Genomic DNA, 20,174 nt, shown 5'->3' with positions numbered 1-20,174 from the left:
TGCCCAAAGGGTCTAAATACCACAAGCACCCAAACTTAAGGTTCACATTTACTCGGACAATGGAGCCAGCATGGAGCCTCATACCTATAATCCCAACACTTTGGGAAGCCCAGGTAGGAGGATCATTTGAGGCCAAGAGTTCAAGACCAGCCTGGACAACACAGAAAGACCCTGTCTCTCGGCCGGGCACAGTGGCTCACACCTGTAATCCCAGCACTTTGTGAGGCCGAGGCAGATGGATTACGAGGTCAGGAGTTCAAAACCAGACTGGCCAACATGGTGAAACCCTGTCTCTACTAAAAATACAAAAATTAGCTGGGTGTGGTGGTACATGCCTATAATCCCAGCTACTCAGGAGGCTGAGGCAGGAGAATTGCTTGAACCCGGGAGGCAGAGGTTGCAGTGAGCCAAGGTCATGCCACTGCACTCCAGCCTGGGGACAGAGCTAGAATCAGTCTCAAAAAAAAAAAAAAAAACACCGTCTCTACAAACAAAATTTTTAAATATATGAAAAATATATTAAAATATAAACAATAATATTAGAAAATCTTCAATTACAAATTTTACTTTTCTTTTTAATTTAAAGGCGGCAGTTGGCTGTTCAAGCGTATTTTAGTAGACAAGCAAATAGGAAATCTATAAAATACTTTAAACAAAATCATGCTCTGACAGATTTTTATTCATCCCTAAGAAAAATGTTTCCTTTGAAACTTTAAAATTTGAAAAATGAGATTTCTAATTTGAAAATTAAACTAAGAAAAACAATCTGCAAGTAACACTTAGTTCTCCAATATATCATAAAATAAAATTACAAGGCAAATGGGGAAAATATGTATAACATTTATTAAAGTGCTCATGTCCTGATATAAAAACAACTGCTGTAAATCACCAAGAAAAAGAGACAGATACAAGACTAGAAAAACTGGCAAAAAACATGAATAAGCCAAACAAAATATACATAGCCAAAAGAATCATTAAAAAGTGCTCAAACTCACTAGGTATCAAAGAAAAGCAAAATAAACATGATGATTTCATTCTTCACTCAAATTGGCAAAAAAAGAAAAAAAAAATTTTTTTTTGAGGCAAAGTTCGGCTCTTGTTGCCCAGGCTGGAATGCAATAGAGCAATTCTCAGCTCACTGCTACCTCCACCTCCCAGGTTCAAGAGATTCTCCAGCCACAGCCACCCTAGTAGCTAAGATTACGGATACTCACTACGATACCCAGCTAATTTTTTAGATTTTTAGTAGAAAGAATGTTTTAATATGGCAGTACCTCCCAGTGTGTTAACCTAAATGTAGAGGTCTCTAGGATGTATGTTACATTTGTGTTAAAGCCTTAAAAATGCAAATGATGCACTTTATGAGGCCAGCATTGGCCCGAGGTGGGCCAATGGTGGGCGGATCATGAAGTCAGGAGTTTCAGACCAGTTTGGCCAACATAGTGAAAGCCTGTCTCTACTAAAAATACAAAAAATTAGCTGGATGTGGTGGTCTATGCCTGTAATCCCAGCTCCTCAGGAGGCTGAGGCAGGAGAATCAAGTGAATCCAGGAGGCGGAGGTTGCAGTGAGCCGAGATCACGCTATTGCACTCCAGCCCAGGCAACAGTGTGAGACTCTGTCTCAAAAAAAAAAAAAAAAGAAAAGAAACGCAAATGATATCCCTTCCAACAATTTAGTCTAAATAAATAATCAGGAAAATGCACACAGATTTATGTACAATGCTGTTCACCCACTGTATTATGTCCACCATGGCAGAAAATGACTCATAAGCTAAATAATAGAAGGATTTGTCAAATAAAATATAATATATTCAGCACAAATTAGCTGCAAATAATGTTTTAAAGGACTATTTAATTAGTCACATGTCAAAGGTGCACTGCTAAGTAAAAAACCAGCTTAAATAACCTTTATATAATTTCTATTTTGAAACAAACAGTTATGTATATATATGCATTTTTTTTTTTGAGATGGAGTCTAGCTCTGTTGTCCAGGCTGGAATGCAATGGCGTGATCTCGGCTCACTGCAACCTCCACCTGCCAGGTTCAAGGGATTCTCCTGCCTCAGCTTCCTGAGTAGCTGGGTGGGATTATAAGCACCTGCCACCACACATAACTAATTTTTGTCTTTAGTAGCGATATGGGGTTTCGCCATGCTGCCCAAGCTGGTTTCAAACTCCTGACCTCAGGCATCCCAAAAGTGCTGAGTTTACAGGTGTGAGCCACCACATCCCACCACATTTTACTTTCAAAATAACCAGATGAAAGAATATTCAATGAGTAAAATAAGCTAATGTATAAGCATTCCACCACAATCCTAATATTCCTTAATCTAAGACACTAGTCCAGATATTTTTCCAGTAATTCTGACCTTAATTCTGACCAATACCTTCATATACTTCAACAGTAATTCTAACCAATAGATTTAGTGCTCTCTATATGACAATTCCTAAAATAGCTGTGAATTTCCTATATATTCTTATCAATCAATTTCCTATTGCAAAAGGGCAGACACAAAAATTCCTGAGAAAGGACAGATGATCTCCAAACATTCTGCTCTATCATTGCTCTCTATATAGACCAGGGACAACCCAATACACCCATGGGCAAGTCAATAGCATAATCATTTAATTTCTCAGGAGAACTGCGTCACAGATCGTAACACATTAAGAGAAAGTGCACAAACAGACCTCTCTAATACATTTGTCATCAAAGTGACACCGAAGGATCTGTAAGTTAGCAATATGTACATTTCCATCCCAGTCAACTATGAAAAGGCTTTAAAAGCAGTATAAATATCTGAATTTTAAGTTTATTTATAGCAATGGGGCTCAGCTCTGACTGTAGCCTGGAATCACCTGGAAGTGCTCGGGCTGAATTCATCAACTGCAGCCAGTCTCATGGATGTGTCCAGGCATCAGTAGTTTTTTAATGTTTCCCAGATGATTGCAATTTGCTGTCAAGGTTGAGGACCACTGACATGAAGCATATTTTTCAAGCAATAGATAATGAATGGTCCATGAGAGTGAGTACTCAAATAGTGCCTGGGGTCGGCAATTTCTTAATTTAAAAAAATGGCATGAACTAGACTAGAGTAGAAGAAATTATCATAATGTACTGCTCCTCATGCAGATAAATATTGTCTCAAGAAATTTTTCAGTTAAAAATATGTAATTCTTGGCTATACTACCCAAACTGATCTTCAGATTCAATGCAATCACTCTCAAAATCCCATCTGCCTTTTTGGCAAAAATTGACAAGCCGATCCTGAAATTCTTTTTTTTTTTTTGAGATGGAGTTTCACTCTTGTTACCCAGGCTGGAGTGCAGTGGCGCAATCTCGGCTCACTGCAACCTCTGCCTCCTGGGTTCAGGCAATTCTCCTGCCTCAGCCTCCTGAGTAGCTAGGATTACAGGCACGTGCCACCATGCCCAGCTAATATTTTGTATTTTTAGTAGAGAAGAGACGGGGTTTCACCATGTTGACCAGGATGGTCTTGATCTCTTGACCTCGTGATCCACCTGGCTCGGCCTCCCAAAGTGCTGGGATTACAGGCGTGAGCCACCGTGCCCGGCTGATCCTGAAATTCTTATGGAAATACACAGGACCCAGAATAGCCAAAACAATCTTGAAAAACAGCAAAATTGGAGGACTCCCACTACCCCATTTCAAAAGTAATACGAAGCTATAGTAATTAAGACAGTGTGGTATAAGTACATACAAAAATACTAAGATACGGGTAGCCATATAGATTAACAGAATACAATTGAGAATCCAGAAATAAACCTTAACGTGATTTTCTAAACAGGGTATCAGGACAATGGAATGGGGGGTGGAGTCATTCTTTAAACAAATGGTGCTGAGGCAGCTGAAAGTTCATATGTAAAAGAATGAAGGTGGGGCCGGGCGCGGTGGCTCAAGCCTGTAATCCCAGCACTTTGGGAGGCCGAGGCGGGTGGATCACTAGGTCAAGAGATCGAGACCATCCTGGTCAACATGGTGAAACCCCGTCTCTACTAATACAAAAAATTAGCTGGGCATGGTGGCGCGTGCCTGTAATCCCAGCTACTCAGGAGGCTGAGGCAGGAGAATTGCCTGAACCCGGGAGGCGGAGGTTGCGGTGAGCCGAGATCGCGCCATTGCACTCCAGCCTGGGTAACGAGAGCGAAACTCCGTCTCAAAAAAAAAAAAAAAAAAAAAAAAAGAATGAAGGTGGACCCCTACCTCAAACATACAAAAATTAACTTAAAATGGATCACAGACCCAACTTTAAGAGCTAAAACTACAAAATCCTTAGAAGAAAACCGAGGGGGTAAATCTTTATGACCTTGAATTAGGCAACAGTTTCTAAGATATGACACCAAAAGCACAAGCAACTTTTAAAAGAAAAACAGATACATGAAGACTTTATCAAAATTTTAAACTTTTTTACTGCAAAAGACACACCAAGAAAATGAAAAATAATCTTACAGAATGGGAAAAAATATTTGCAAATTACATACCAGATAAAGGACTCGTGCAGAACATATTAAGAACTCTTGGCTGGGTGTGGCGGCTCATGCCTGTAATCCCTGCATTTTGGGAGGCCGAGGTCAGGCGCTCGAGACCAGCCTGGCCAACATGGTGAAACCTCATCTACTAAAAATATGGAAAATTAGCTGGGCGTGGTGGTGAGCACCTGTAATCCCAGCTACTCAGGAGGCTGAGGCAGAAGAATCGCTTGATCCCAAAAGGCAAAGGTTGCAGTGTGTTCAAGACCAGCCTTGGCCAACATGGCAAAACCCTGACTCTACTAAAAATACAAAAAAACTGCCCAGGCATGGTGGTGGGCACCTGTAATCCCAGTTACTCAGGAGGCGGAGGTTGCAAAGAGCCAAGATTGCACCACTGCACTCCTGCCTGGTGATAGAGCGAGATTCTGTCTCAAAAAAAAAAAAAAAGGAAATTTCAGAGTACATGGCATAAAAGGTTATCTGGCTGGATCCAGTAGCTCATGTCTGTAATCCCAGCAGAGGCAGCAGGGGCAGGAGGACGGCTTGACCCAGGAATTCAAGACTAGCCTGGGCAACACAGCAAGATCCCTTTTGCCACAAAAAGAAAAAACAAAGGTTATGTGGTATGGTATGAAACTTTTTTTTTTTTTTTTTTGGGTGAGACAGAGTCTTGCTCTATTACCCAGACTGGAGTGCAGTGGCACAATCTCACCTTGCTACAACCTCCATCTCCCAGGTTCAAATGATTCTCATGTCTCAGCACCTGGAGTAGCTGGATTACAGGCGCAGACCACCATCCATGCCCGGCTAATTTTTTGTATTTTTAGCAGAGATGGGGTTTCGCTATGTTGCCCAGGTTGGTCTCGAACTCCTGAGATCAGGCAATTCACCCACCTCAGCCCCCCAAAGTGCTAGGATTACAGGCGTGAGCCACCGCGCCCAGCCATTAACTTTTTTTTTTTTTTTTTTTGAGACGACTGCCCCTCTGTTACCCAGGCTGGAGTGCAGTGGTGCGATCTTGGCTCACTGCAATCTCTGCCTCCCGGGTTCAAGCTATTCTCCTGCCTCAGCCTCCTGAGTAGTTAGGATTACGGGTGCCCACTACCACGCCCGACTAATTTTTGTATTTTTAGTAGAGATGGGGTTGCACCATGTTGGCCAAACTAGTCTCGAACTCCTGGCCTCAAGTGATCAACCCACCTTGGCCTCACAAACTTCTGGGATTACATGCATGAGCCACTGTGCCTGGCCTTGAAACTTCTGTCTGAGATACACACACACACACATACACACACACACACACACACACACACACACACACAGAGAGAGAGAGAGAGAGAGATGAATATAAATAGAGAAGTGGGTCAGTCAAAACAAAAAGTCTGGAAAATATATTTTAGCAGTTGACAGACGACCAGCCTGACTAACATGGTGAAATCCGTCTCTACTAAATACAAAAAAATTAGCCAGGCATGATGGCACATGCCTATAATCTGAGCTACTTAGGAGGCTGAGACAGGAGAATTGCTTCTACCTGGATGCGGAGGTTGCAGTGAGCTGAGATGTCACCATTGCACTCCAGCCTGGGTAACAAGAGTGAAACTCCATCTCAAAAGAAAAGAAATAAAACAGTAAGTATGAGATCTCAGAGTCAAAAAGAGAAATTGAAAAAAATGCTGAAGTCACTTTGAAGCATCATTGTAAGACCGAAACTAAACACCAGAAAAAGTATATTTGACCCTGGTGTCTATTTTGGCAAGTCAAGTAATAAGTTTCCCTCCTCTAATCACCTCTCAGGGCTCAGAGGAGCTTCCTATTCTCATTAAATGTAGGCCCCTTCTGATGAAGTCTACTGCAGATCGTGCAGGGAGCTCTGGAGGGAAGGATGCGCCATCACTGGAAATGGGGACTGCAGGGCTGCAGGTGGACGGCCTGGACTTACAGTCCCCAGACTCAGACTAGGGGTCCAGAAGCAAGTGCAAAAAGAACTCAAACAGAAGCTAAGGGTCAACTGGAGGAAAGAAAGGAGAAGAAACAAAATCGATATTGCTCTTATTCAGTTTATCTTTGCGTGAATGAAAGAATAAAGGAGGGCTGGGTGCGGTGGCTCATGCCTGTAATCCCAGCACTTTGGGAGGTTGCAGCAGTGAGCCAAGATCGTGCCATTGCACGCCAGCCTGGGCAACAAAAGCAAAAACCTCCATCTCAAATAAATAAATAAATAAATAAAATAAAGGAAGAGGAACAAGAAGCCATCAAACTTCTCTGAGGCAGAGAACATTTTCAAAGAGTGCGGGTCAGGATTTCTGATGCAGAAGATACGAGCAGCTGTACAATCCAACAGCCTGGGCTAAAACAGAAGCCCTGGGGACAAACCTGAAGAAAGATCACGAAATTCCTTGCAGCAAGAAATCTGAGGTCAACTTCAAATCAGCAGGGAAACAAAAATTTAGAGAATCATCACTATCAGAGAGAGATACCAAGAATATTTGTGAGGATTCCAGGGGTCAATGTCAAGATGCTGAGCTTTGTTCCCTAAAAAAAAAAATACTATGTATGAGGCTGTAATTAGGACACTTATCGAATACCACTAAAGACTATTTACAACACTGCATTCCAGTAAAAATTGAAAATAAGAACTATGGGGCCAGGCGCGGTGGCTCATGCCTGTAATCCCAGCACTTTGGGAGGCTGAGGCAGGCGGATCACCTGAGGTCAGGAGTTCGAGACCAGGCTGACCAACATGGAGAAACCCTGTCTCTACTAAAGTACAAAATTAGCTAGGCATAGTGGCACATGCCTGTAGGCCCAGCTACTCAGGAGACTGAGGCAGGAGAATCACTTCAACCCGGGAGGCAAAGGTTGTAGTGAGCCAAAATCAACCCAATGCAGTCCAGCCTGGGTGACAGAGCAATACTCCGTCTCAAAAAGCAAGCAAGCAAACAAACAAAAAGAACAGAGTTTGGTTTAATATAGCAGAAATATGGTGCTATTACATTTTCCTCACATACACACCGAAGGACTCCACTTCCTAGTCCCCTTGCACCTAAAATAAAGCCAACAGACCATGGAAGAAAATACTACTAATTCCAAGTTTGGCCCATGAAAAAAACTTCCATGTACAAAATTACATGGCAAACTTACAGGTCACATCTTCTTGTCAATTGTGACAAAATGGAAGAAGCTAGATCCCCAAGTTACCACCTGGAAGAGAACCATCTAGAAAAGTGTGGGCAAGAAATAAATGCTTACTTTGTCAGGCCACAGGTTTTGACTATCATTACCTACCCTGACTAACACAAGTGGTCAGTTACAAAACATACAGACTAGTTGCGTGCAGTGGCTCATGCCCATAATTCCCAGCACTTTGTGAGGCTAAGGCAGAGGATCACTTGACGCTGGAAGTTGAAGGCAAGCCAGGGCAACACAGCAAGATTCCATCTCTTTTTTTGTTTGTTTGTTTGAGACAGAGTCTCACTCGGTGGCCCGAGCTGAAGTGCAGTGGCTCCATCTTGACTCACTGCACTGAAACCTCCACTTCCTGGGTTCAGCTGATTCTCGTGCCTCAGCCTCCTGAGTAGCTGGGACTATAGGTGTGTACCACCACATCTGGCGAATTTTTGTATTTTTTTTTTAGTAGAGACACGGTTTCACAATGTTGGCCACGCTGGTCTTGAACTCCTGGCCTCAGTGATCTGCCCGCCTCGGCTTCCCAAAGTGCTGGGATTACAGGTGTGAGACACCATCTCTATCTTATTAAAAACAAGGCCTAGCGTCATGGCTCCCACCTGTAATCCCAGCACTTTGGGAGGCCAAGGCAGGTGGATCACCAGAGGTCAAGAATTCAAGACCAGCCTGACCAACATAATGAAACTCTGTATCTACTAAAAACACAAAATTAGCCGGGCATGGTGGCACATGCCTGTAATTCCAGCTACTTAGGAGGCTGAGGCAAGAGAATCGCTTGAACCTAGGAGATGGAGGTTGCAGTGAGCTGAGATTGTACCACTGCATTCCAGCCTGGGCAACAAGAGCAAACACACACACACACACACACACACACACACACAGAGAACATATAGACTGCAAGTAGTATATTTGCTTTGTATCTGCTCTGTACCAGTTAGGTAACAGGGGGTGAGAAGGATGTGTGAGGGGAGATAATCACATTCTAAATACCAAATATTTTATTTGTTTGTTTTTGAGCAGGGTCTTCCTCCTCTGCCCAGGCTGGAGTGCAGTGGCACCATCACAACTCACTGCAGCCTTGAACTCCTGGGTTTGAGTTCTCTTCCCACACCAGCCTCCCAAGTAGGTGGGACCACAGGCACGCACACCACCACACCAGGCTAATTTTTTTTTTTGAGACAGAGTCCTGCTCTGTCGCCCAGGCTAGAGTGCAGTGTGATCTCCGCTCACCACAACCTCCACCTTCTGGGTTTAAGCGATCCTCCTGCCTCAGCCTCCAGAGTAGCTGGAATTACAGGCACGCACCACCACGCCGGGCTAATTTTTTGCATTTTTATTAGACACGGGGTTTCACCATATTGGCCAGGCTGGTCTCGAATTGACCTCGTGATCCGCCCGCCTCGGCCTCCCAAAGTGCTGGGATTATAGGCATGAGCCACTGAGGATAATTTTTAAAAATTTTTGCAGAGATGAGGTCTCACTATGTTGCCCAAACTGGTCTTAACCTCCTAACCTCAACCAGTCCTCCCACGTCAGCTTTGCAAAGTACTTGGATTATAGGCATGAGCTACCATGTCCAGTTCAGCAAATATTTTAAAATAAAGAATAAGTAATCTATAGACCATATGTTAGAAAAAATCTAGAGACACTGACTTGTTCTGTTCATGGGTAGAACAAGTCAATATTATATAGATGACAAGTCTCCCCAAATTAACTTACGTATTTAATGAAATTTCCCATTAAAAGTATTTTGACACCCTGGCCAACTTGGTGAAACCCCATCTCTAGAAAGAAAACAAAAATTAGGTGCGTGCCTATAATCCAGGCTACTTGGGGGGCTGAGGCAGGAGAATCGCTTGAACCCAGGAGGCGGAGGTTGCACTGAGCCAAGATCGCACCACAGCACTCCAGCCTGGGCGACAGAGCAAGACTCCGTCTCACGGGGAAAAAAAAGTATTTTGAGCCGGGCGCGGTGGCTCAAGCCTGTAATCCCAGCACTTTGGGAGGCCGAGGCGGGTGGATCACGAGGTCAAGAGATCGAGACCATCCTGGTCAACATGGTGAAACCCCGTCTCTACTACTACAAAAAATTAGCTGGGCATGGTGGCGCGTGCCTGTAATCCCAGCTACTCAGGAGGCTGAGGCAGGAGAATTGCCTGAACCCAGGAGGCGGAGGTTGCGGTGAGCCGAGATCGCGCCATTGCACTCCAGCCTGGGTATCAAGAGCGAAACTCTGTCTCAAAAAAAAAAAAAAAAAAAAAAGTATTTTGAAACCCTAAATTGAAAAACACTGGAGTAAACACTTAGCATAGGCACTACTAGATAATAAAACCTACTATAAAGTGATTATAATGACTAAAACAGTAAGTCTTGGCAAAAGAGCAGAGATAAACTGAATAAAACAACAGATCCAAGGATTCAGCATATGATTAAGGTGGGTTTTTTTTAGTTAATAAGGATGAATTAACAAATAGCACCCAAAAAATATAAACTAGAGGGGACAAATAATCCTTATTTGATACCACACTCCAAAACAAATATCAGACTAATTAAATTATAGCCAATATATATTTTTTAAAGAACTAAGAGAAAATATGGGTGAATATTTATAAAGTCTTGGGATAAAGAAGCCATGGGAAAGAAAAAAAGATTGACAGATTTAAATTCAAGGCATAGGAAAAAATATTTGTGAAGTGGAACAAAACAATGCAAATCTTGAGTATTACTAATTCAAAAATCCAAAATTTCAAATGCTCTAAAATTCAGTAATTTTCTGAGTGCCAACAAGACACTCAAAAGAAAATGCTCGCTGAAGCATTCTGAATTTCAGCTTAACAAATTAGGAATGCTCAACTAACTGGTAAGTTTATTGCAAATATACCAAATTAAAAAAAAAAAAAAAAACCCAAAATCCAAAACACTTTCTAGTCATAAGGGATACTCAACCTATACATGTTTCTCAAGCAGGTAAAGATCGAAAACAACATGTCTAGTAGCATCAGCTTTACTCAAAGAATATGGAAGAAAAATGCTTTATATTAAAACAAGCACTGATGTTTCTGAAATAGAATGAAAAATTCACATTAATTTTAGATAAAACAGAAGAGACTTAAAAGAAGTATCATGCTTGCTATATTCCCAACACTTTTAAATATGCATACATTCCCCCATATCATACATCTGTGGAATAATTTGTGAACCAATGTCTATAAATATAAATATCGAAAAAGCTCTTGATAAGAAATATATGAACTTGGGAGCTGGGCGCAGTGGCTCACGCCTATAATCCCAGCACTTTGGGAGGCCGAGGCGGGTGGATCAGGAGGTCAAGAGATCAAGACCATCCTGGCCAATGTGGTGAAACTCCGTCTCTACTAAAAATACAAAAATTACCTGGGTATGGTGGCACAAACCTGTAGTCTCAGCTACTCGGGAGGCTGAGGTAGGAGAATCGCTCGAACCCAGGAGGTGGAGGTTGCAGTGAGCTGAGATGGCACCACTGTGTTCTAGCCTGGTGACAGATCGAGACTTGGTCTCAAAAAAAAAAAAAAAAAAATTTTGTTGGCCAGGCATGGTGGCTCACTCCTGTAATCCCAACACTTCAGGAGGCTGAGGCGGGTGGATCACCTGAGGTCAGGAGTTGGAGACCAGCCTGACAAATATGGTAAAACCCTGTCTCTATTAAAAATACAAAAAAATAGCTGGGCATGGTTGCAGGCGCCTATAATCCCAGCTACTCGGGAGGCTGAGGCAGGACAATCACTTGAACCTGGGAGGTGGAGGTTGCAGTGAGCCAAGATCATGCCACTGCACTCCAGCCTGGGCAACAAGAGTGAAACTCCATCCCAAAAAGAAAAAAGAAATTGTGTTTCCTCTGTGAAGACCAAGGATACAGCAGTGCTTTTGGTCTGAAGTAGGGTGAAGGAGACCCTCAGAGTCACAAAGCCAAGATCTCTGAGATGAAATGATGGTCCAGAATGAAAAAACTTTTTCAAACTTAATTAAATGGAGCTGGGGTTACGTATATATTCACTCAAACAAAGGAAACCCAGTAGGGAAAAAAAACTGTGTGAGCATTGATGTGGTGGGTAGAAGATTCCTACAGGAACAAACAGGAATTGACAGAAGGAATTCAAGCTGGGGTGCAAAAAGGCAAACACTGTAGCCAGGAATGAACCACAGGCAAACAAGGCAGGAGCGAGAGCAGACGGTCCTGCTCCCATTCAGCCTCTTCCCAGTGCACCCTTTACTCCACCCCAGAATTTTCTAAAATACACATCTAAACAAGTCACTCCCCTCTGGGAATCTCCCCGTGGCTTTCCAGACAAAGATTTAGGCCCCATAAATACAGTGTCAAAGGACCTCTCCACCTGATTTCCATCACATCCTCAGCATCCTTCCAACTGTCCCTCCTCTCCCAGTCACACGCCTCTCCTGCTCCACGCTTTGCTTACACTGATCCTTCCATCTAGCCCAACCCTGCTTTCTATCCCAAGTCCCCGAAAGTCATCCTGGAACACAGAGACAAAGCATGACTAGGACCTAACTTTGAGCTTGGCAACTGACCAACCTAGGTCAAATCTTGACTCTACTTGGCAGTGCTAAGACCTTAGACAAGGAGCTGCCGTCCTGCCACACCTCAGCATCCTCAGTTGTAAGATGGAAAACGTTAGTACCCAGACCACAGGGCTGCCGAGACATGAGAGAACACAGGAGTGCTGGGCAGAGCTCCTTGGCACTCAACTAACACTGGCTTCTCTGCCCTCTTTTATACTAACAGGAACTTAGGAACCCTGAGTTTCAGATGAGAGCTGGGAATAGTGCCGTACTGTGGTTTAATGGAACAGAATTCAAGACCCAGGAATTAACTTACAGAAGTTACCCAAGCCTTTGTCAATAAAGTGAAGGACCAGAAGCCACCTTGCCTGCCAGTTGCTAGGACTAGCAATAATAACCTCGAGTGACCAACACATAATCGATATCTATGGGCACCATCACTGTTTCACTGGCCCTATCACATGGGGCTGTCTTGTCTTTCTAGAGTCCCTTCTATTGCTTGGAGAAGGCCCAACACAGAGTGCACCTTATCAAACTTGCACTCCCCATTCAACTTAGAAGATGGAGAGACTCAACTCTGTAAGAGTTACACACATAGATAGGCGACCTCCACCAGGTGCTCAATGAGACGATGCCTTTGGAAAGCTGCTTTGGGCAAAACTCATGAGTGGGCCAGGCACAGTGGCTCACGCCTGTAATCCCAGCACTTTGGGAAGCCAAGATGGGCGGACCACAAGGAGTTCCAGACCAGCCTGGCCAACATGGTGAAACCCCGTCTCTACTAAAAATACAAAAATTAACCAGGCATGGTGGTGTGCACTTGTAGTCCCAGCTACTCGGGAGGCTGAGACAGGAGAATCGCTTGAACCTGGGAGGGAGAGGTTGCAGCAAGCTGAGATCACACCACTGCACTCCAGCCTGGGTGACAGAGTGAGACTCCATCTCAAAAAGAAAAAAAAAAAAGAAAACAACTCATGAGTGAAGATTTCCTGATCACTGACCAGAGAAAGCCACTGTCCTTTAATGGTGGAATTTCCATAGAGGGCCTTAGAGATGCCTAGATCTCACATACTTGGCTGAGGTCAAAGTCCAGAATGAAGACAAAGGACAATGAGAAGCTCCCAAGATTTGTATTTCTATCCAGGACGACCTCCTCCAAAAATCTCCACCCTTGCTTTTCTGCTGCATTTGGGTTATGTTGGGTTGGCACTACAACTTAACATGGCCTAAACCGGCTCTTTGGGCATCTAAGTTAATGGCCACTTTCTTTCTAGGTGCTAAGACCAGAACCTCGGAGTCCTCCCTGATTCTCTTTCTGGTTCATCAGCAAATCTCAATCTCATCTTGAAATTCCACAGGTCTCCCCTTAGCCCTGCACTGGCCATCTGGCTCCCCTTGCTGTCCTGCCTTCAATCTATCTCACACAGCAATGACCGGAGTGTGCTTGCTAAAAGCTAGATCGGTCCACCTCCCTTCTTGCCCCAAAACCCTCCAATGGCTACCCACCACCCTCAAGGAAAAATCTACAGGCCTTACAATAGCCCACATGGCCTTACATCCGGCCTTACATCCGACCCGCATGGTTTCTCTGACCTCAAAACCAAATTCTCCCCTCCTCCTGCCTTAGGGCCTTTGCATCTGCTGTTTCCTCCCCTCAGAATAATCTTTCCCCCAGATCTCCACATGCCTCACTCCTTTAATAGCTTAGTCAGAGATGACTCAAGCCTTCTGCTATGAACTCAATTGTATCCCCCACCCCCAAAGGTTGAAGCCCTACCCCCACGAAGTAGCTGTATTTAGAGATAGAGCCTTTAGGAGATAACTGAGTTTAAATGAGTTCTTAAGGATGGGGCCTTGATCCAATAGGACTTTTTTTTTTTTTAAGATGAAGTCTCAGTCTGTTGCCAGGGAGGAGTACAGTGGTGCAATTTCGGCTCACTGCAACCTCCACCTCCCAGGTTCAAGTGATTCTCCTGCCTCAGCCTCCCGAGTAGCTGGGACTACAGGCGTGCGCCACCATGCCCAGCTAATTTTTTGTATTTTAGTAGAGACAGGGTTTCACCATATTTGCCAGGATGATCTCGATCTCCTGATCTGACCTTGTGATCTGCCCGCCTCAGCCTCCCAAAGTGCTGGAATTACAGGTGTGAGCCACCTCGACCAACTAGGACTTTTTTCTTAAAAAAAGTCTAGTTTTGTCACCCAGGCTGGTGTGCAGTGGTGCAATCATGGCTCACTGCAGCCTCAACCTCCTGGGCTCAAGTAATCCTCCCACCTCAGCCTCCTGAGTAGCTAGGACTATAGGCACAGGCCACCACGTCCAGCAAATTTTTTTTTTTTTATAGAGACAGAGTCTCACAATGTTGCCCATACTGGTCTCAAATGATCCTCCCTCTAGAAGCGCTGGGATTACAGGTGTGACCAACAGTGCCTGAACAGAAGGAGATAAATGGCACCGAAAAAAGACCATGTGAGGACTCATCAAGAAGACAGCCACTGAACAAGCCAGGAAGAAAGCCCTCACCAGAAACTAACAAGGCCCGAAACTTGACCTTGGACTTCTCAGACTCCAGAATTGTAAAAAATAAATTTCCGTTGTTTAAGCCACCTACACTGTGCTATTTTTGTTACGGCAGTGTTAGCAGACTAATTTACCTTCCTCCCTGTCTATCCTTCCAAAAATATAAACTCCCATCCCCACTTAATCCCCTGAGCCTTGCCGGATTCTTCAGAGCACCAGGTCTCATTGTCCACCTCCCCATACTGTGGGCTCCATGTGGGCTGAGAATCTCCCTGCGGCATCCCAAGCACCAAGAATATTAGGCACTCAAACGATGTAATAAATGTGTGAAAGGCCCATGAAAGGTGCAAGCTGAAAGCAGACCTCAATTACAGGAGAGCCAAGAACCTAGAACCTGTGACGAAATAAGAGGTTCGAAATAGCAAAGCCAGAGAGAAAATGAGAAGAACGGTACAGAGCACACAAAGGCCTCGTTTCAACCCAGAGGCTGCAGCGCACAGCTTAACCTGGAGCAGGATGGTTCCCTACCGAAAGAATAAAAGCAAGCCCAGAGAACAACTGGAGGAATAGCAGGGCATGAAAATGAATTAATGAGGTTACTGGGCACTGGGAACCAACAGACTGGTGTGTGGGAGTTTTATGGGCAAGGCCAGGAAACAGGTCAGGGAAGGACTGTAAGATGTTTAAGTTAAAAAAGCCTAAGAGGTTTCATCATCTATCCACTTAAAATCAATTAATAAAAAAAAAAAAAGCCTAAGAGGATTAAATAAAAATACGTTTTTAAAAAGCTTCAATTTACATGTACAAAGCACCGCATAATTTCAAATTATTACTGCTTTTTTTTTGAGGAGGCAGTCTCACTCTGCTGCCCAAGCTGGAGTGCAGTGGCTCAATCTCAGCTCACTGCAACCTCCACCTCCCAGGTTCAAGCAATTCTCCTGCCTCAGCCTCCTGCATAGCTGAAATTACAGGCACGCACCACCTAATTTTTGTATTTTTACTAGAGACAGGGTTTCACCATGGTGGCCAGGCTGGTCTCAAACTCCTGAGCTCAAGTGATCTGGCCACCTCAGCCTCCCAAAGTGCTGGGATTACAGGCATGAGCCACCACACCCAGCCCTGGCCTCCTGCTTTTAATTACCTTAACCAAAATGGGAAAATCCCTCAAGCTACCAATGGTACCAGGAAACAGGTCTCCAAATAGATCCCTGGTTTGTCTTTAGAGACACTGAAAAGAATAGCAATAGTCAACTTGGGATTTCAAACACCCCACAAACTAGACCTTACACTCTGTGAGGGCAGAAGGCAGAGTTTATTCAACAAGTATTTGTTCAGCAGCACCTGGCCACCAAGTGGATGGATGAATGGGCAGCTGTAGATGGACAGAGTACTTGATGGGTAGCTACATGTGCTTGCCTGCCCCTGGGACACATGACTCATTTCTGCAATGCTACATCCACTAGAGTTTGCTACATAAATGAGATACGTAGTATGGTATGAAACCTACCAAAACCATCTACATTTTTCTAGCCAGGTACTTTTTTTTTTTTAAGCTGGCCACCACACTTAGCTATATTTTTTTATAGAAACAGGAGTCTTGCTATGTTGTCTAGCCTGGTCTCGAACTCCTGGCCTGAAACAATACTCCCACCTCAGCCTCCCAAAGTGCTGGGATTACGGGTGTGAACCACAACACCTGGCCCAGGTACTTCAATAAGCTTTTTTTTTTTTTTTTTTGTCCCGAGACTGAGTTTCATTCTTATTGCCCATTCTGGAGTACAATGGCACGATCTTGGCTCACTGCAACCTCCCCTGGGTTCAAGCTATTCTCCTGCCTCAGCCTACCAAGCAGCACCACGATGCCCCGCTAATTTTGTATTTTTAGAAGAGACGGGGGTTTCTCCATGTTGGTCAGGCTGGTCTCAAACTCCAAACTCCTGACCTCAGGTGACTTGCCTGCCTCAGCCTCCCAAAGTGCTGGGATTACAGGCGTGAGGCACCTTGCCCAGCCAATAAGCATTATTTAAACACGTCAACAGATGTTTACACTTAATTGACCATGCCACAGTCAGAGAATACAGAGAAAAAGACTGTCAAAATAAAAACTTCCTGAAATACCTATTTTCTTAAAAAATCACCCTCCACTCTAAGCAAAGACACCAAAGAGAAATGCCTTGGTATTAAAAGAAAGAAGCTAGTTGTCATTTTGGCAAAGGAAATAGCCTAGAAAGCAGATACCTCATGCTAAGGATGTCACGTGGAACAGGCTGGACACACCTGCCGCCTCCCTTTAACTAGCAGGTGTGCCATGAAGGCTTACACTGGGCACACCCACGGGTGCCCAAAAGCTATTAAATTTGAGATGAATGAAAAGAGAACAGTAGCAATACATTCATAAGTGACCCTGATCGAGCCAACCATAACCCAGCACAGAATTCTGAATTTTTTAGCTGAAAGGGCCCTTTATAAATTTCACCAGGTTCAAACACTTTCAGGGGAGGCAGGCAACGTCACTTGCAAAGGTGAAAAGGCAGGTGTAGACAACCAGAAACGGTGAGGCCGGAACCCGACAGCATTCAAATACAAAAACAAAAAATAAAAATGCTCCAGCCACCCTGATTCCAGCCTTTTGCTTCTGAGAGGAGGAAACCGACTGAGGGAGGTCACATGGCCAATTAGTGACAGCTCAAACCAGACTGTCTCCGGACTCCCGGTCCCATGTCCCCGCACATCCCGGGCCTTCTCTGCGCGCAGATGACCCAATTGTCAGCAGGGACTGCATCTTCCCCCGCCCGTCTCCCAGCACTGCAAGAATAAAAGTAGCACCTACTACAAACGCCGCAGACCCAGAAAGCCCTTATGGGTGACTTTCTTCCACCTGCAGTTGCCCTCATTTACCCTTTGCCCTGACAATCGATCATTTCTCATCATCAATCACGTTTAAATCCCCAGCCTGAAGGCCGAGATCCTATCAGCTACCCATCCAAGGGGAACATCCAGGACCAAACGAAGGAGAAAATCCTGCCTGCTCCTTAAAGTAGTCACACTCGAAATGTCATTCTTTTTCCCCCCAAAAGGTGGCAACCAGGGGGACCCGCGACCCCCGGGGAACAGGCCAGAAAGGCCCCGGGGTCGGAGCAACTGCTTCTAAAATTACTTGGCGCTGCCTTTGTAGAAGGGAAGAAAGCAAGAATGTGAAAGGCACCTTCTTGCCTTCCCTCTTGATGCCCCTGAATTACAGGGGGCGAGACGATGCCCGCGCGCAGCACCTGGGGAGGGGCGAGGGAAGCGACCCCAGGACACGCGGGCGCAGAGCAAGGGAGGCGGCGGCGGCGGCCAGTGGGGTCCTGGGGTAGCCCCATTTGCCTCCCCGCTGCGCGGCCTGAGGGCCCGAGGGCGCTGTGGCTGCCGCGGCGGGCAGGGGTGGGTACCCCGAGGGCCCAGCCCGGCCGGCGGGGCGGCAGGCGCCGGGCATCTCGGGCCCCCAGGCCAGGGTGGCCGGCAAACGCGGGGTCCCAGGAGACGGGTCGGGGTGGGGGCGCGCAGGCCGCGCCGCGGGGCCGGTGGGTGACAGCGCGCGGGGGCCGTGCCAGGCCGGCCTCGTGGGCGCGGCGGGCACCTCGCGGCTTGGCCGGCAGGTGCGGCCCGCGGGCCGGGCAGGGGACGCGGCGGCCCGGCTCTCACCTGGCTGCAGCTCGCGTGGTTCCTGTCCTGCTGCCGCGCTTCGGCGCCGCAGTGCCAGCTGCCGCCGCCGTCTCCGGTCCCCGCCACAGCCGCCTGCAAAATGGCGCCGCGGAGGGGCGGGTCGGGGGCGGGGAGCCGCGGAGCCGCCCGCCCCCGCGCGGGCCTGGGGCCCACCTCCCTCCCCGCCCCCGACCCCTGCCCTCGGGCCTCCCCCGGGGGAGGGGCTCCCCCCTGGCACCCCGCAGCGCCCCCCGGAACGTCCCGGGCCTCGCACGCAGCGGTCCGGTTCCCGTTCCTTTCATTTCCCTCCCCTGCGCAGAAAGATCGCCCTCCTTCGCGACCCTTCCCTTCAGTCACACCTGCTCCTGGGGACCCACCTGGCAAGCAGAGCGCTCGTCCCTGAATGTCCTGGTCCACGTCCCCTCTTTTTACCCTGCCTGCCACCGAGCCCTGTCCTTGCTCGAGCATGATAACCAGGCAGTTTGTGGTGCACTGGGCTCAGTGGGTTGGATGTTTTAAAACAATTTCAGCTCTTCTTCAGTTAGGCTTTTTAACTTAACTGGAGAAGTAGTCCTCTTTACGTCATGCGGAGATGGTACCACAGACTAAGGCTTTTGAGACTTGAATTCCCTGGGAGTCGTGTTAGGCTAGGGGCGGATTCACATTTAGTGGCCCTGGGGTGCAGCTCGAAAGTCTGCACTTCTAAAATGACCCCAGGTGATGCCCCCGGATGAGGTTCTTGAACCGCGGAGCGGAAAGGCCAAGTGTAAATCCCTGGCCTCCGTCTTCGGCGCTGGGCAGCCTCACTTGAGGACTTCATTAAGATGCAGATGGCTGGGCCCCACCCCCAGAGTTGCTGAGGCTGTAGGTCTGGCGTGAGGGTCCAGAATCTGCGTTTCTGACAAGTTCCCGGGTGAAGCTGATGCGCTGGTCCGGGGAACGACCACAGGTATGGAGCCACTGCTGAAATCTGAATTCATTTTTTAAAACGTTCTAGTGATTAGTACTTTCTTAACACCTTCCATCTTGAAACCATTGGCATAGTTGCTTTACTAACTGAATTATAATTTACCAGTTCCCGGGCAACTCTTGAGAAACAGAATTGTGGACAGTGTCTGACCTCGAGGAGAGAAATTCATTTTATAATCGGAATTATTTGTGTGTTTTTTGGAAACTGACATCACACATATCAATTGGGTTGGGGGGCAGCAACTATAGGAATTTTATGAAATAGGCAAAGTGTGGTCTGTGTCTTGACAATAATGTGTCTTCCCATTTATTTCTCTAATAAGTGCATTTTTATTTGCTTAGATTTAATTTTTTTCGAGACAGGGCCTCACTCTGTGACCCAGGTGGGAGTGCAATGGCACAAACGAGGCTGCAGCATCAACCTTCCAGACTCAAGGGATCTCCCCATCTTGGCCTCCTAAGTAGCTGGGATAACAGGAGCACAGTACCATGGATGGCTAATTTTTATTTTTTGTAGAGATGCGGGTCTAGCTATGTTGCCCAGGCTAGTCTCAAACTCCTGGACTCCTAGACTCAAGCAGTCCTCCCAAAATGTTGCGATTACAGGTGTGAGCCCCCGTGCCCGGCCCAATAACAGTATTTTTTTTTTTTCTAAAGATGGGGTTTCACCATGATGGCCAGGCTGGTTTTGAACTCCTGACCTCAGGTGATCCACCCACCTCAGCCTCCCAAATTGCTAGGATTACAGACGTGAGCCACTGC

The 20,174-nt window shown here is 46.0% G+C and overlaps 1 protein-coding gene across 3 annotated transcripts in view; it reads right to left on the bottom strand.

Moving 5' to 3' along the window:
- SLC23A2 (solute carrier family 23 member 2) overlaps nucleotides 1-18,878 on the bottom strand; it is a 140,075-nt gene extending 121,197 nt beyond the window's left edge. Inside the window, exon 1 of one of the 3 annotated variants that reach the window (XM_012455395.3) lies at nucleotides 18,821-18,878. The gene's annotated coding sequence lies outside the window, so the exon portion shown is untranslated. Of the gene's footprint in view, nucleotides 1-18,443; nucleotides 18,537-18,820 lie in introns of those variants that run through there. The other 2 variants (XM_064382256.1, XM_064382257.1) reach the window with 2 other exon arrangements.
- Between the last annotated feature and the right edge of the window lie 1,296 nt (nucleotides 18,879-20,174).

The sequence above is a fragment of the Aotus nancymaae genome, unplaced genomic scaffold, assembly GCF_030222135.1.
Source record: "Aotus nancymaae isolate 86718 unplaced genomic scaffold, 86718_ANA_hifiasm-v0.15.2.pri h1tg000029l, whole genome shotgun sequence".
Classification (NCBI taxonomy): domain Eukaryota; kingdom Metazoa; phylum Chordata; class Mammalia; order Primates; family Aotidae; genus Aotus; species Aotus nancymaae.
The sequence above is the reverse complement of the archived record's forward strand: the minus strand, read 5'-3'. Positions and strand labels throughout refer to the sequence as shown.